Consider the following 17,799-nt stretch of genomic DNA (forward strand, 5'->3'; position numbering starts at 1 on the left):
ACAGTGGCTGCAGCAGTGGGGTGATGGGGCTGGTCCCTTCCCCTGATCAGCCCAGTTGCCTCCCACAAAGGGAGGCCAGACTGCGGCTTAGGCCCGCTCCCTGTGGGGCGCGGGCCTAAGCCGTCAGTAGGACATCCCTTGAGGGCTCCCAGTATGTGAGAGAGGGCAGGTTGGGCTGAGGGACCCCCGACCCCCCAGTGCACGAATTTTGTGCACCGGGCCCCTAGTGTGTGTGTGTGTGTGTGTGTGTGTGTGTGTGTGTGTGTATGATTTAAGTGAATTATGGTGATGTCTTGTTTCAAAGGGCTTCATACTTTATTCAAGTTTAAGAAACACTGACATGGGTGACTATATGACCTGACACCCAAATCAGGAGTCCTGGAGATATTTATGTTTCCTTCTAGGTTCTCTCACCTAGGTGAAAAGATACAAGGACCTGGGGCCTTGACACTATAGAACATCATGCCAGTCTGACACTGACGTTTTACACACAGACATCAATAAACTATTAGTAAGGACTCTATTGGTTGCCCATTGCCGTTGTAACACATGGCCACAAACTTATTGGCTTAAAATACAAATGTCTTCTTACAATTCTGGAGGTCAGGAACCCAAAATCAGTTCACTGAGCTGATGTCCAGATGACAGCAGGGCTGGTTCCTTCTGGAGACTCTAGGGAGAACCTGTTTCCTTACCTTAGCCAACTTCTAGAAGCTGCTTGCACACCTTGGTGTGTGGTCTCTTTCTTCATCTTCAAATCTCTCTCTGCGTCTATCATCATGTCTCCTTTTCTGACTCTGACCCTCCTGCCTGCCTTATAAAACCCTCATGATTACATTGGGCTCACCTGGATAGTCCAGGATACTCTCCCTATCTCAAGATCCTTCATTTAATCACATATACAAAGTCCCTTTTGACAAGTAAGTTAATATATTCATGAATTCCAGGGATTTAAAGGCATCTTTGAGGGGCCTTTATTCAGTCTACCACAAGAGAATGCAGATAAATCATATTTTATTTTATTCCTCCTCCCTCGCAATCAATATGAGGCTTTTATTGCCTCTTTAAAATATCACAAAGTGTGACAAATCATTCGGCATCTTGGTGTTTCTATAGCTGGATAACTTAGAGCATAGTCATCAGCTTGCTGAACTGTTCCTTTTTCAGAAACATAGATACCATCCAAAATTTTTCTGATATCCTTGTTGTCAACTGCTGTGGCTTGCTGAATCAAAGCAGCTGGATTTGATACAAGTTCAATGTCGTTTCTTTCAAGAATCAACTCATCTTTCTGGAGATACTGAACAAGCAATGCCTGACCTCATCTGAACTCTACGGATGTATTTTTCGCCCAGGAAATTTCTAATTTCAACAAGGGAACCATTCTCTTGAATATCGATGTTGATGGGGAAGTGAGCGTACACAGGCCTCATCTTGTAACAGAAGACCAGTGTAACACCCTTGATCATGTTCTGTGCATGACTGCAGATAGTGTGAACCGTGGCCAGTTCCTTTCCATTTCTCCAACATTTGTCAACCTGGAGCCTCTTCTTTTTATTTCCAAGGAGACTGAGTTCTACATGGATGTGGTTGAAGTCCCTCCGCAGGGTGCCTCTGGGGCCCCTCACAATAACTGTGCGTCCCTTCAGAGTGATGTCCTCATTTTCTGGGATGTTGGATAGTCTGTTGAGAATGGTCTTCATCCTCGCAGTAGATGCAGCAATGGGTGATAAATCGTGTTCTAAACGACTGTCCTTTCCACCAGAGGTTTGTTCCACTATAACAGGGAGTTTTGTTGCAATTGTTCACCAATGTTTTCTCAGCTTCCTGCTCATGCAGTGATGGTCAACCTGATATTGCTCATCTAAACATACACATTTTATAGAAGCTATGGGGATATCATGTAAGAAGGAAGTCCCTTTCTCTAAGAAGTCACAAATGTCCCATTTCTTCCTCTGGATCTCAGTTTTATTCTAATAAAGAAGGCAGTAATAACACTGTTTGAATCTCCTCCTTGGAGGAAGAGGGAGAAATCTTTTTAATTCCACCACCAGATTTCTTCTTTTGACAGGTGCTCAACGTAAAAGTTTGAGTTATAGAGGCCCAAACTTTGTACTCTGTTTTCTGTTAAAGTACTGAACTTTTTCACATAAGAAATAATAAAGATTGAACCTTTTTTAGCCTACCACATCCTGAGTTCAGTTTTACACCTTTTCACTGATGTAGTTGAAATTCTCTAATAGTCTCTGTCTTTCTTCCTCTGTCTCTGTTTTCAACAACACCCTCCTGAGAACAATTGCCAGTACTCTTCCCTACATGCCCTGGGGATGACATAGCTGTGGCAACTGCCTACTTAAACTGTTTGATTGATAATGTAATGAATGCTTTCTATAGGAGACAGTATAGGGTTATGGAAACTACCCCAATTATCACTGCTAAGTAATTATGTTGATCTAGATATTCTGTTTGTGGATCAGTCCTCTCTGGTTTTCTTGAGAACTAAGAGAAACAGTATAAACATTCTCCTCTGTTTCAATTTTAAACTTCAAGGATTTGCTTCCCTTTCGATCAAACTTCATAAACTTTGAGAGCCTCATTTCCATTAAGTCAGAAATATGAGCCACCAGAATCATCTAACCAGCATAGGCGAAGTGAATTAGAAATCAGTTTTTCTAGTCATTACAATATCAATTAACCCCCTTAAGACAGTTGTTTTTGTGATCAATATGATGAAAGTTCTAAGTCCTCTCTTATGCTTATATATGAGCATTTTTTTGGGGGGGAGAAAACTAGCTTTATTACCATAATTACAAAATTGTATTTCTCTATTTATCTCTATCTCCGTCTCCGTCTCCGTCTCCGTCTCTATCTCTATCTCTATCTCTATCTCTATCTGTCTCCCGTCTCCGTCTCCGTCTCTATCTCTATCTCTGTCTCTGTCTCTCTGTGTTCAAGCACGTACACACATTTTTTTTTTTTTTTTGGCATACTATTTCAGAAGGTTTTTGACCTCTGCTCAGAGAACACATGCCCTGGGGGAAATTATGTCAACCAGTCAACATGTGTAAAATGGAATCTTGTTAGATTTCCTCTCAGGGTTATTATATGATTAAAGGAGAGATAATATAGGAAGACATATTTTTAAGTCCCAAACAAGCATGAGGTATGATCATCTTCAATGCACTTGCCAGTTCCTTCTTCATCTTCATGCTGACTGCCAGTTCCATCATTCGGCTCTCAGCTCTACTGTCACCTCCTCAGAGAAGCCTGCGGGACCACCAGATCCAGAGGAGTCCCTTCCCCATCACTCTCAATTCCACCATCCTGCTTTATTTTAGTCAAGGCACTTTTCACATATGCGATAGTTTCATTTTTACTTGCTTATTGATTACTGATTGAATATCTTCACACACTAAAATAAAACTCCTCCAGGGCAGAGCCCTGTCTTGTATTCCCTAAACTTGTAACATGGTTACAGTTGTTGGGACATGTGGACACTCAAATTTTGGAGAGTCAGGATAGCAGTGGTTGAAGTCTACCTGGCTTTGAAACCCAGATTTTAAATTTGCTAGTTGGGTGACATTCGGCAGGTAAGCTTCTCAGTGAAAATGAGGGACTCTGATAACGTATACTTCGTAGATTTGTTAATACATGTAAAGTACCTAGAACAGTGCTTGGCACATTGTGAGTCTTACACTGTTTTTGTACTCTTCAATGAGTGAACGGAGTGTTAAGACATTAACATGAGTACACTGGATCTTTTGTTTCAGATAAGCTCAGTTTCCGCAGTGAAAAGATTTACGCTTTTGGGTCAAACTGGTTGCAGCGTCCCACGGCCCTGCCATCCCCACCGCTTAGCGGAAGAGGCGGTGCGGCCCCTCATTCCGACAGAAGTCCCCTGTCGCCCACAGGTGGCACTGCTCCGGGTTCTTTCAGGCCGGGGATGTCCGAGCCCTGGCGGGGAGGTTCCCCTGGGGGAGAAAGGCCGGGCCAGGGAGGCCCAGCGTCGCGCCCGGAACACCAGGGACGCTCCTGGGACTTCCCCAAAACTCAGACAGACCTGCGGGACCCGGGACGCTGCTCGGCCCCACTCTGGCCTCCAGTCTCCAAGGGGCGGCAGGTCGGAGAACCGGTCCCCGCCTGCAGTAGTAAAAGGGGGCGGGGCGATCGGAGGGCGGGGCGGGGCGGCCGGGGGGCGGGGCGGGGCTGCCGGGGGCGGGGCTGGCGAGCGCCGAGCTCAGGACTCGGTGGCGCCGGCCGGACTTCACACTCTCCGGGCCTCCGCGCAGCCGGCGCGCTCCAGCCAGGTAAGGGCGCCGTGGTCCGCAGGGCGCCCCGGGGGGCTGCGGTCCACGGGACCGGGACGGGTCGGGACGCGACGCGGACCGGGGATGGGCGCGGTGAGAGATGGCTTTCTCCTGCTCAGAGACTGACCGGGGACTAACCCTCGTGGAACGAGGAAGCATTTTCCTCTCCTCCGCCCCGCGGTGAGCGTGGGCGCGTCACCCCAGTGAGGGTCCCGGTTCCCGCCGGCCCGAAGGAGGGACAGGTGCGCGGTCCCGGCGGCCGCCGCCTCCCCACCTCCTGTCTCCGGTGCTGGCCTCTCCGAGGAGCACCCGCCCCTCTCCCCCGGGCCGAGGCCGCTCCGGGGCCGGTTCAGCGTTGGGTTCACTCCCCAGCTGCGCGGCTGGGTAGGTGCCTCCTTTCTGCTTGGGCGGCAGCGCGGGCTGGATTGAAAGCTGGCAGCATCCACGGAGACATTCCACAGCGGCACGTGTCCGAGTGCCTCACCCCTCCAAGTTCTCTCTCTCTCTCTCTCTCTCTCTTTTTTAAATCTGGGGAGTTGTATTTGAATCTTAAAAACTGGGGTTCGGCGGATGCATGTATCGGAAAAACTAGGGCCGTGACCCAGGAGTGTGCCCTTTTCCTCGAATCCTAAACTCAAGGTTTGGAAACCGTCCCGTCTCTGGCCATTCGTTGGAAACCGGCATACTTGATTAGAAGGCTTGATCTCAGTGGGAACTTGTAACAACAGGGTGGTTGGTGGCTAAGTGGGTTTGAAGGTTATCCAAGATAGTTAAGCGTTTTGGGCGTATAGCCTGTATTTTTCCAGTGAGTGCCCATTTTTCCACTTAGGAAATTCTGAGAATTTGTTCTCTTCCAGATGATTCTCCCCTTAAAGAGCCGGGGAGGAAAAAAACACACAACCCTGACAAACCAATGAGTTTCCTAAGTAAGTTTAGGGTTAACAGGTTAATTTGTGACACTGGTAGCTCCTTAGTCGGCAAGAATCACAAGTGGTATGGAATGCTATGATTTATATGGAGGAAAGAAAAGTGTGTGTTATCTTCTCATTATGTATTTGAAAGTATTTTTTTTAATTTAGTTACTTTTTCAGTGTCTAGGGAAGACCTATACTTTCCCCATACTCCAATTAATCTGCTCAATATGTTACTACTCTTGCCAACTCATGCTTACTGCAGTATGTTTCTGTTAATGAACTTGATTCTTCTCACAAGGATGGTTTGTGGAACTGTATAGTGAACACATGCAAATCAGTGCTGTGCTTAGTTGGCAATACCTTTGCCCCACATAGGTCCTTAAACTATACTTTTCATATCTTCCCCATTAGAATATAGAATATTAATGTACTAGAGGCCTGGTGCATGAAAATTCATGCACACGGGGATCCCTTAGCCCAGCCTGCATCCTCTCACAGTCTGGGACCCTTGGGGGATGCCCACCTGCTGGCTTAGGCCTGTTCCCCCAGAATAGATGATCTAAAAGAAATAATCATATCCTTGGGTAAGAATTTTTTAAAAAGGTAATGTTCACATGAAAATTCACTGCTGGCAGGACTGAGGGGACTGGGCACCGTCATCTTGTGGCTGTGGGTGCCGCCATCTTGTGAGGGTGTGATGGTCAATTAGCATATTACCTCTTTATTATATAGGATGCTCTACACTTTCAACCTGAAGTGTACCTATTTATTCTGTATCAAGACCAAGACATCATGTTTTCTCAGCTAATAGTTACTCTCAGGCAGGGGCCATGCTTTATCAAATCATAGTAAAGCTCAGCGAATGGTGGCTTAACTCTCTCTGAAGCTGGCCCTTGACAAGATGGTTGAAGGGATTGTGGGCAGTGTCTGGCCACCTTTATGCTTGGGAAAGAATTGTTGGTCTCCCAGTCTTCCTCTGGGCATCCAGAGTGCTGGGAGCCTGGGCCTTGGATCTCCAAGCACACCTCTGCCTACTGGTTCCTCCAGGTATATGGGGTTGGTGCCTCCCCCCTCTCTTCTAGCTTCTTGTCCCCCCTGAAGCCCCCCAGTGGCCATCCTTAGGGAGAATCACCTTATTGGACAGGGAAGGGAGAGTTGGTTGACAGGAGTGTTGATCCTCAAGCTTTGTGCTGCGTTCCCCATGGACGCTCAGTTAACTCTCTGCTGACAACAGTGTCACTTGTTTCAGAGCTCTTACTAATGCTCTCCTCTTACCCAGGCTACACAAGGAAAGTGGAGCAACTGAAGTTGAGCCCAGATCAGCTGCTTAGGGGGCTACCTGCCTTGGTTAGATTAGGGTCATAACGTGTGTTAGAAAGAAGTGAAATTGGCCCATGGTCACTGGCAATTGTAAAATTACTCTGTACCATGTGATTATGCCACGGGAATAGCTTTGTTGAAAAGAACCCAGAGGTGAGGGGCTTAGTCCTCGCCTCCAGCTCCAAACTTGTGTCCTCCTGGCCTCGACTTACTGTCTCTGCCCTAGCTCAACCAGTCCTTCCTTGGATTGAATTATAACTATGAACTTTCCCACCACCTTTGACTACTCAACTCAGAGCTCAGATGACCACAGCGACTGTGGTCTAGAAAATTACATTTTCTTGGAATATAGATTTCTCAACTAATCTCTACTGAGAGAGTAGCATGGTTCAGTCATGGCACTGCACTGCCCTTTTCCCTGCCTTTACCAGTAATAAACATTTTCTGTCCAATCTGGACATATTCTCCCATCCAAGTACTAACCAGGCCCGACCCTGCTTAGCTTCCGAGATCAGAGGAGATCGGGCGCGTTCAGGGTGGAATGGCCGTAGACTGGACATATTCTCTCTCCGAGTCCAGGTGGGACCTCAGATTCCTTCTTTTACCATTCTAAGCATCCACTACCAATTGATCACAGTTGGGAAAGCTCTCTAGCCCTAGCTTAGATAGTAAGTATATAGTTATGGATCATAGAGCCCTTGTTCCTGTTCCTCAAATTCACTTTGTCTATGAGGACTCATTCTGTCACCTTGGCCTCTGACTCTGTTGCCTCTCAATGAAGCTCAGCTTCTGTCACTCTAATATTTTAATCATAAAGGCGAGCCTGGTGTCATTGGTGGCCCTGTGGCCTCGATGGAAGTTATCATTGTTTCCTTCTGGAGGCCAGTTTGTCACACAATTGCCTTACAAGCAGCAGCACCTTCTCTTCCTGTTTCAAAGCTCATGCCCTTCTTGGAATGTGCACCAAGTTCCTGTTTCTGGCTGGGCTAAGTAGAGATGACTGCTCCCCGCGGACCATCACAAATTTCCCAACCCTGTTTTACCAGTTGAGTCATTCATTCCTCAGGCTTCCTTAGGGCACAGTGACCTTCTAAAGGCATTCTATACCAGTAGCTTGATAATATCAATGTGACTTTATGGTTGCACACAGAGGAATGATGACAAGTCAACTTCCACTGAAATAGGAAGAGCATTGTTCCCCAACCTCCTTATCTGTAAAGAAAAAGCCAAGCTCTGCTCCCATGATGGTGGCTATGCATTGGGAATACAGAAAACACCAGTGCTGCGATTGCTACGGAGCAGGAGGTGCAGGAGTGACTCGCTCTCTGGAGGGTGACAGTGAGGGGTGAGATGGTTAGAAAACATGTACTTCGCTAGAACCCACTCGGGACCATTAGGAATGAAAGCTTGGCCAACCAGATTACCTGCAGTGCTCCTTGCTTCTATGCGTCCACAGGTGTTCTTCCTTCACTAAATGAAACATTAGAAGCCATTGCAGCCTCTCTTTCCATGCAGTCTAGTTTTGCTCTAATGTGCTAAGTGCTTCACATAAGTTCTTTTTGCCTTTAGCTGATTGTAAACTCTCCTAGGGAAGAGCACAGTGCTTGATCAATGCTTAATGCACTGAATGAATCTTCTAGGTAATTCAGAACATTGTGGACACCTGGCAGTTAGTAAAAAAAAAAAAAAAGGTATTTGGCCCTGGCTGGTTTGGCTCAGTGGATAGATCGTCGGCCTGCGGTCTGAAGGGTCCCGGGTTCGATTCCAGTCTGGATTCCTGTCTCGAATCCGGTCAAGGGCACATGCCCAGGTTGTGGGCTCGATCCCCAGTAGGGGGTGTGCAGGAGGCAGCCGATTAATGATTCTCATCATCGATGTTTCTATCTCTTTCTCCCTCTTCCTTTCTCTTTGAAATCAATAAAAATATATATAAAAAAGATATTTGGTCATCATTATTCAAGTTGTATCCAATTGACTAAATTTGATTAGATTTAGTTGATTTGTTGATTAGACTTTCACTTCACTTTGGCTGTGTAGACTGAAGGATAGAACATTCAATTTTAAATTCCCCCAATATATTGCTTTTCATTATTTAGAAATATTCTTCATTAAGCACATTCTAGAAAGGACAACATATACTACTATTATTATATTTTTCTATCCATATATTTCTTCTTAACATAGTATTGTAATTGTTTTGGTTCTTATGGTTAAGAAGAGTAGCTTTTGGAGTATGGAGGGAAGTTTGTGCTGATTAGGTTATCTAGTCTAGTGAGTTAAAAAAATATTTTTATTGATTTCAGAGAGGAAGAGGGAGAGAGAGAGAAAGAGAGAGAGAAATATCAATGGTGAGAGAGAATCACTGATCGGTTGCCTCCTGCATGCCCCACACAGTGGATCAAGCTCACAACCCTGACCAGAAATCAAACGGTGACCTCCTGGATCATAGGCTGATGCTCAACCACTGAGCCACACCAGTTGGGCTGTTTTTGTTTTTTGTTAATCCTCATCTGAGGATATTTTTTCCATTAACTTTTTAGAGAGCGTGGAAGGGAGGGAGGAAGGGGGGAAGAGAGAGAGAAAGAAAGTCAGAAACATCGATGTCTCTCATTGATTGGATGCCTCCCGCACGTGCCCCAACTGAGGTGGGGGATCGAACCCAAGACCCTTCAGTACATGGGCCGACACACTGGCCAGGGTGTGAAGTTTTTATTCTCTTTTTTGACCTTTTAGGTCAATAGTATTTTATGTGAACACACAAGGTTTAGCTGGAGCTATGGAGGCCACTTTATGTGTACCCAGTTGTAGGTCTGATGATAAAGCCAGGGTCACGTGACAGGTCCATTTGCTGTGGCTGCATTCTTTTTTGTTAATCTTCACCTGAGGATATTTTTTCATTGATTTTTATTTTATTTTTATTTACTTGTTAATTTATTTTAATCCTCACCTGAGGATATTTTTCCATTGATTTTCAGAGACAGTGAAGAGAGAGGGAAAGACAGAGAGAAATATTGATGTGAGAGAAGCACATTGGTTGGCTGCCTCCTGCATGTGCCCCAACCAGGGCCCAGATCAAGCCTGCAACCAAAGTGTGTGCCCTTGATGGGAATTGAACCCTGGAGCCTTTAGTCCATGGGCTGACGCTCTATCCACTGAGCCACACCAGCCAGGGTACAGCTGCATTCTTGTTGATTATGTCCAGAGCCTCATTTCATTTTGTTGGATGTTTGGTAGGAAAAGTGTCCAGGAATCAGTAACAAAAGGTGGAGAGGTTGTTATATTATCTGTTGTGATGTTATATTTGACCTTAGCACTTGGTCTAGGGTTCATGAACCTTCCTGTAAGCAGCGGGGAGGGCATTATAGTTCCATAGGGAACTCCAAGCCTCCCACCCATTTCCCCATTCCTGGCATTCAGGAGGAAATGGGAGGGGCAGGGCAACCAGTAATGTAAGGGAATTTTGCATTAATATCGAGTCTTGATAAAGAACTAGAGCGGAGTGAATTCCTAATTACGTTTCCCCCCTGACATCTTTCTGTTTAATGTTTGGAGACTGGGCTAGATTTCTAAGTCAGCTATTAACTGGTATTGTGTTCCCATGCCTGAGGTTTTCCATCTATTAAACAAAGCATAATGACACATAATGAACAGTTCACTTCAGAAAGATTCATGGCCTCATGCTTGTAAAGGACTTTGAGCTTTTCTCAGAGTGTTTTATACACATTCATGAATAATGCGATTAGCCTGCTCTGTTTGGCAAAGGGCATCTATAGTACGCCCATTATATAGATGAGAAAAGTGAGCCTCAGAGAGGATAATGGCTTGCTGAGAATCTCAGGGTAAATTTAAGGTAGTATCTATCCAAGGAATTTTTCCTGGATTTTGTGGAACAAGTGGAATCGAAAATAAATTCTGCGTGAGTGTGTATTTGTCAGAAAAAAGGCTTTAACAGTTTTTAAGCAAATACAAACTTTTAGGGGGAAGGCTACTTCTTTGTAAAGAGGTGGGGGGGGGGGGAAGAATCATGTTTGACAAATTTACTAGAATTTTTAAAGAGCATTAAGTAATTATAGAAGCTAGGGATAAACTGATTTTCAAAGTGATTTTGAAAAGACTCCACAAAGGCTGTTAAACAAATTGAGTCAGTGGGAGGTTGGGAGAAATGCTTTTACAAATCAGGAAGGGACAAAGATAGGTATGGATGGACATTTTTCAGGATATAAATGTGAGTAAACTAGTCTTATTATTATTTTTATTTAAAAAAAATAATGTAAAAGAAGGAGTACATGGTGTAAACTCTAAGTTTACTGTCAACGTGAACCTGTTGGGACACTAAAACGTTAAACTGCTCCTCTCAGCTCCATGCAAAATGGCAGGGAAGTGGTGAAGAAGTCATTTACGGAAAAATAATCCATCTGTACGTGCAGATGAGCATCCAATTTTTTCTCAAGAAAGAGATCCAGATGTCATTGTAAACTCTTAACTGAAGATGTTAGTAAGTGTATGACTTGGAACAAAAAAACAAAAACAAAAACCAACTAATAATTCAGAAATGCCATGATACCCTGTTTTCATGATGCTTCAGCATTTAAAATAGTTTCATCAATGTATTTGAAAGACATAATGAACTTAGAGAAAAGCAAATATGCTTTTATTCAAGATTGAATAAAAGCCCTCATGCAACTCTTCAGGCTAGTGATCCAGGGAGACTGTTCATTGGCATCATCCTTATTCCCACATAATGCCCCGCTCGCCTCAATAGTTAATGTTTATGGAGCACAGAAGATGTGCCAGGCATGGAAGAGCCTGAGCACAAGGAGATGCAGGGAGATTTGGTTAAGTGGTGAAGCTAGAGTCAACACAGTTGGTCTCCAAAGGGTACTCTTAGAGCTTTACTGAGTTATACACACTGAGCTATGCTCCTCTCCTCTCCCTCTGGGTATCATTCCAAGCCCCTTCACCCTCTTGATCTAAGATGTCTTCATAGCAGCACTGTCAAATAGAAATATTCTGAGTCAGAAATATAATTTAAAAATTGCTAGTAGCCATATTAAAAAGGCAAAATGCAATAGGCAAAATTAATTTTAATAATGTGTTTTGTGTAACCCAATATATAAAAAATACTATAATGTTATATAATCATATAAAATTACTAATGAGATATCAGAAGCAACTCAGGATATGAGCAATACAATACAGTGCAGTACAATATCATTTGTAGTCCTACCAAACAATATAAACTTGTGGCTAATGGTAAAATATTTTATACTAGTTCAGTTTTACATTTTTAATTAAAATTAATTAAGATAAAATAAATTAGTTCCTGGGTTGCGCTAGCTACATTTCAAATGCTCAACAGCTATTTGTGGTGCGTGGCTACCATATTGAACAGTGCAACTCTACAGCAGAACTTACTTTATTCTCTGTTGGCATGCTCCTCTCTTGAGCACACCTGAGCTTTTCCCCACCCCTTTCTTTCCCCAGGGCCCTTCTTTTGCTTCTGTAACTTGTTTCCTGAGCCCATGTAGCCCAGCTGGCTCACTTCTTCCTTCCTCTGTGACTTTCTAAATAAACTTTCTCTTATAATTTGAAAAAAAAAAAGTTATTATTCTCTGTTTCCAAAAGCTCAGGGATTCCCAGATACTCCATCAGCACCCCTAACTTCTCTCAACCCCCATCTCATCTTCCCTGCCTATGCCCAGGGCTGCCATGTACAGTTGTGCTAGTTATACACTGCAAAACTCTGGAATGTCATTCACATTGTCTATATAGTAGATTTTTTTATTTACTATGACAGTTTCTTGGAAGATGGAAGTAAAATTTTTAAAGGAAGAGATACTTTTTCCTAATTCATGCAAAGGTGGTTTTTTTGGGGGTGGGATAGAGTGGGGTGTGGGGTGACTGTAGCCCTTCTGTTCCTTCCCAGCATTCCAACAGTTGGGCCCAGGCATTGTTCTCTTGTACACTCAGCACTGTCCCAGTGCCCACATCCTGTGGTTGAAAGTAATGAAGCAACTTCAGTCAACCTCTCCTCTCCCCCCCCAAATAATGTCACAAAGCTGTAGTCACTCTTCATGGTAGTTTACCTTGGAGACATAGGTCTTTTTTTTTTTTTATAAAGCTTTTATTTATTTTTTATTTTTAAAAAACATTTTAAAATATGTTTTTATTGATTTTTAAAGAGAGAGGAAGGGAGAGGGACAGAGAGGAATATCGATGAGAGAGAAATGGAGCCATATGTCTTACTCATAATTGTATCCCTAGTTCCTGGCACACAATAGGTGCTTAACACATTTATTGATTTGAATTTGTATCTCAGTGCCCACTCAGGCCCCTGTATTGTGCCCTCAGTTTCCCTTAGTGAAACTTGACCCAGGGCTGATTTATCCAGATGCCGACATGGCTGTCTTTCACCTAGTCACAGCTCACCCTTCATGTGGTACCCCTGTTCTACATAAAAACAATTGCCATTATTGTCATTATTACTAACAGTAACTACCATTTATTGATCACTTTGTGTCAAGCATTACGCCTAGCAATTTATGTACCTTATTTCATTTAATCTTTCCAGGCATCTCTAGGAGGTAGGTACTATTATCCCCATTTTATAAGGAGGAAACGGAGGCACCGAGAAATTAAGTAATTTACCCGAGGTCACACAGCTATTAAGTGTCAAAGCTAACATTTAAAACCAGTTCTGTCTGACTTCAAAGCCCTGCTGTTCTTTAACCAGCAGGACGAGGCTTCTCTTTTGGTATCTGGAACCTGACTGGCAAGTGACCACTCTAGAGGACTTCCTGTTTTCCCAGACTCCTTCCTCTGGGGCTCGTCTTCATCCCAGTTTGCGTGGTTTGGGTGGGGTACACGCTAACCCCAGGCGTGGTCCTTTAGCTCAGCTTTGGCCAATCTGAGAAGCGCGTCCCCCTGACCGAGTGGTTGGTTCTGAGGTTAGCACACGACGGAGGCTCACTCCATCAGGCCCCTTTTCTGCTCCAGTTTAGGAAAGGAGGCGTTCTTTTCCTCTGGGAATTTTTTTGCTGCTAGAGTGAGGGACCCTGGAGCTCCTGGTGGCCATCTTTCCCTTCTACAATGGAGGAAGTAGGGGAGAATGGCTGAGGCCGGCACGCAGTGGGGAGCAGCGGGGAGTGGTGGTGGGAGCACAGGCAGCGCCATTTGAACCCCGGGATTCAGGTGTGCCCGAAGCATTCCAGGACCTCTCTGTTATGTGAGCCCAGCCATTTCCTTTCGTTGTCTGCTTCAGCCTAGTTACTTGCAGTTGAAAGAGCCTGCCTGATATACATACTTTTCAGAAGATGACTTTTTCTGTCGTGGATTCCACGTGGCCATTCTCTTTCTACTTTTGGGTGAGCCCACTCCTCCTTGGGCCTTGGTGCCTGCTGTTGCCTGCAGTGTGCCCGGAGGCCTGGGATCCCTGTGAACTAACTGTTCCTGTTGGACTTCCTCTCTTTTAGGTCTGTGAACCCTGCCCTAGTGAAAGGAGATACCACACCTAACCCTTCCTCACGACGCCCTCCACCCTTATCGCCATGGCACAGCCCACACACAAGACTAAGAATTGTGCCATGAGCATTAGAGAAATCTGTTCTTCATAGACATTGGAAAAATTACTCATCAACCTACTTTTGAATGCTGATCAAAAACTGTTGAACGCCTAACTCATCTGGCCTCTGACACCAGCTGGGATCTCAGCCAGCGTTGGCCAAGGTTTTGCCTCTTTTCCTTGGCTCCCAACCTTTCTGATCAGCTGTTTTCTTATGTGCTCTCAACTCCCCTATGATTCTGAACTTCCATCCTTCTACTGGCTTCCTCCCAAATCTTTCCGGGGGCCCTCTGAGGGCATTGTTCCATTGTGAATCAACTCTCCCACACCCCCAGCCTCCTCACGGAATGAGAACACTCTTTCTCTGCAGCTCTCTCCGCTGTGGCCTTCCTCTGGCTTCCCTGTGCTGCCTGCCTGTCTGCAAAGCCCCTTTTCCTTTAGAGGGCGAGCGATTCATGCAAATAACCTTCTGGTCTCCCCCTTTGCCACCAACCTCTTGGGCATTGTCCCTGGCAGACTCACCTGGTTCCTGGTCTTCTCTCCCAACTCTGCCCATCTCTGCATCCATACAACTAACTTTATATGTGTAAGATGAGTGGTGCAGTTGCCTGGGGGTAGTAGAAGGGAGTTATTAATTGTGGTAGGAGTGGAAAATAAAGGAGACTTCATAAAAGAGATTACTTGTGATCAGGACCTTAAAAAAATGAATAGGATTTCAACAGGCAGAGAGAACAACTCAAAAACAATAGCATGGAGATATGAAAATGTCCGTGTATTTACTTGCTTGAGCACTTGGAAATAAGTGGTAGGAAGGGAAGCGGAATATGACATGATTATATTTATTTAAAATTAAGGCATGATCCTAAGGAGGGTTCATTGTGGAGAATGCAAAGGAAGAAACAGACTTTGCTACAAAAGGGAGAAGAAGTACTTTGAAAACTTTTCAGAGGTGGGATGATATTGCAAATAACAGATCAGAACTTTGCTGGGTTGATTGTAAAGGGAGAAGGGGAGTAATTAAAACAGTTTAAGAAGGTTCATAATATGACTACAGAAGCAGAGAGGAACAGTAGTGGAAGAAGAGGCGTGAGGATTTTCAGAGCAGACTGGTTGTGAGGGGGCAGGGAGCAGAGTTGAGAAACCTGACGAGACACCTCCTGCTTAGGAGATGGGAGAGATTGAGGCCCTGCCTGGTGATGGGAGATTTGAAGATGTAGGATGCTGGGAGAAAACAGCTGCATAGTAGATATGAATCAGATTAGTTGGCCTTTTAATTACCTTATGCATAAAGATAGGAAACTTTATTTTATGATGGTAAAAAGGACTTAAATTATGTAAGCTTAAGATGTTTCTCAAACTGTTTTATAGAATACTACAACTACTGGAGATATAAATAAGGTTCAAGGGAAATAGAACGAGTTCTATGATCAAATAAGGTTGGGAAACTCTGCATTCTGTATGATTCACAGAGTCTATTCATGTATTAAAGGCTCAGAAATGCACACAAGAAACCAGTTTGACATTGTTTAACCCAGCTTTACCTGAATATATTTATTCATTCATTCAGCAAGCATGTGGTAAGCACATATTATGACAGTATGTTTTTGGCACTGTGCTGGCCACTGGTCCCACAGGAGAGAATAAAATCAGCCAATGCCTTGGCCTTTAGGGGATTAGGCAAACTATGTCAATTAATTGCCCCAGTCTGGTATAATCTGGCAGGTTTTGAGAAACACAATTTGGGAAACCTTGAGTTAAGGTGTTTAGATATTCTTGTTTGTGCTCTGGAACAGAATGGAGTGATTGACTGCCTGTCTCTCTGCCCCCATGTCTCCATGTTACACCAGTGCCCCCACCTCTTGGAAGAATGTTTCCTGCACCCCCTGCCTTCGGCATAGACATAGCTGATGACAAGGTAACTTTTAGGCCTCAGAATTTGGTTACTTGGCCCAAAGTCACCCAGCTACTTAGGGGCAGAACCAGAGCCAGAACCCCAGCTCATCTGGTTCTAGGTCGATGCTCATTCTATTTTTGGTGAGAAGGGACAATTTGAAATACCCTTACCAGAGTATAAAGCAAATCACAGGCATTATTTTACCTCTAAAATTTTCAGTATGTAGCTCCAAAAGAAGAACTCTTAGAAATACATCACAATACCAGTAGGTGTTATGCTAGGTTACAAAAACTGGGTTTTAGTCTAGGTGCAAGGAAACCATTGGAGGACTTAGGACATGAACTGATTTATGTTTTTATAAGTTTGTGTTGATTGATGAAATGGAGAAAGGATTATAAGAAGATAAGGAAAGAAATAGTGAGCCCTATTAGGAGGATATTGAAATAGTCCTGACAAGGGATGATGGTGGCTATGTCAATTAATTGCCCCAGTAATGCCAAGTAACAAACATCCCCATAAACTCAGTGGTGTATAGACATAAGGATTTATTTTTGTTCATAAGTTGATGGGATGTCTGGGTAGTTCTGCTGATCTGGACCAGGCTCAGCTGATTGTGACTGGTCTTGCCCATGTGTCTCTAATCAAATGTAGGTCACGTAGGCAGCTCTGTGATGTTGCTGGGGTTTCTGATGTATTTGGGGGGCCAGATTGCTGTTGGCTGTCTAGGATGACCTCAGCTGAGATGGCTGGGACAACTCTGCTCTCCTCTGTGTTTATGTTACATCTCTCTAATAGGCTAGCCGGGTCATATACTCATGGTAATCACAAAAAAGTAAGAGAAAAAGTACAAACAAGCAGGCAGATTTTTAAGCCTTAACTTGTGTTAAGTTTGCTGCTATCCCATTGGACCAAGAAAGTGACATGGTTTACCCACAGTTAGTGTGGAAGGGCATTGCTCAAGGGCAGGAGTAACGAGATGTGAAAAGATACAGGGAGGTATGAAAAAGCAGGGCCAGTAGTACAAGCAGTCTACTGTGTAATGGGAGAAGAGGGAAGTAGAGACTTGAATATTTAGGGTTATAATATTTTGGAGGTACAGTCCAAAGAATGTGCTGATGGATTAGATTTGAAGTATGAAAGAGAGGAATAAATCAAAGATAACTCTTAAAATGTTGGCTGAGCAGTGGCGAGGTGGTGAGACCATTTACTCAGATGATAAAGAGTAGGTAAAGAACCAGTTTTAGGGGAGTATCTGGAGTTCTGTTTTAGCCATGTTATGTTTGAGATACCTGTTGAGATTCAAATAAAGATGCTAGGTTTACAATTGGATGTATAAATCTGAAGTTCTTGGGGACAGGGCTGAAGATGTAGATTTCAGAGTTATCAACCTCTAGATGGTATTTCGAACCATGGAATTGGACGAGGTCATGCCTGAGAAGAGTATATAAATGAAGAAGCAAAGCAAGCCCAGGATAGAGCCCTGGGACACACCCGTGTTTATAAGTAAAGCAGAAAAAAATAGAAGCCAGTAAATGGGACTGAGATACAGCCTCTGAGATCAGAGAAAAATCCAGGAAACTTGGTATCAGAGAGAACTTAGAAAAGTTACGCATTTCAAAGAGAGGATGGTCAGTTGTGTTAAGTAAGATAAGAACTGAGGTCAAGTAAAATAACAGAAACAATCAATGGGTTTGGTAAGAAGGAGGTCCTTGGTGACTGCGACAAATACGGTCATAGTGGAATGCTGGAGATAGAACTCCAACTGGAGTGTTTGGAGGAAAGCACATGATGAGAAGTAGGGAC

At 44.1% G+C, this 17,799-nt stretch overlaps 1 protein-coding gene and 1 pseudogene across 1 annotated transcript in view; one reads left to right on the forward strand and one right to left on the reverse strand.

The window, feature by feature from the left end:
• Positions 1–1,163: 1,163 nt before the first annotated feature.
• LOC103285041 (60S ribosomal protein L9-like) lies at positions 1,164–1,703 on the reverse strand (annotated as a pseudogene).
• A 2,534-nt stretch (positions 1,704–4,237) lies between these two features.
• The window catches only part of TEC (tec protein tyrosine kinase), a 117,623-nt gene continuing 104,061 nt past the window's right edge, over positions 4,238–17,799 (forward strand). The window contains exon 1 of the mRNA XM_008140287.3: positions 4,238–4,307. The gene's annotated coding sequence lies outside the window, so the exon portion shown is untranslated. The remainder of the gene's footprint in view (positions 4,308–17,799) is intronic.

The sequence above is a fragment of the Eptesicus fuscus genome, chromosome 2, assembly GCF_027574615.1.
Source record: "Eptesicus fuscus isolate TK198812 chromosome 2, DD_ASM_mEF_20220401, whole genome shotgun sequence".
NCBI classification, from domain to species: Eukaryota; Metazoa; Chordata; class Mammalia; order Chiroptera; family Vespertilionidae; genus Eptesicus; species Eptesicus fuscus.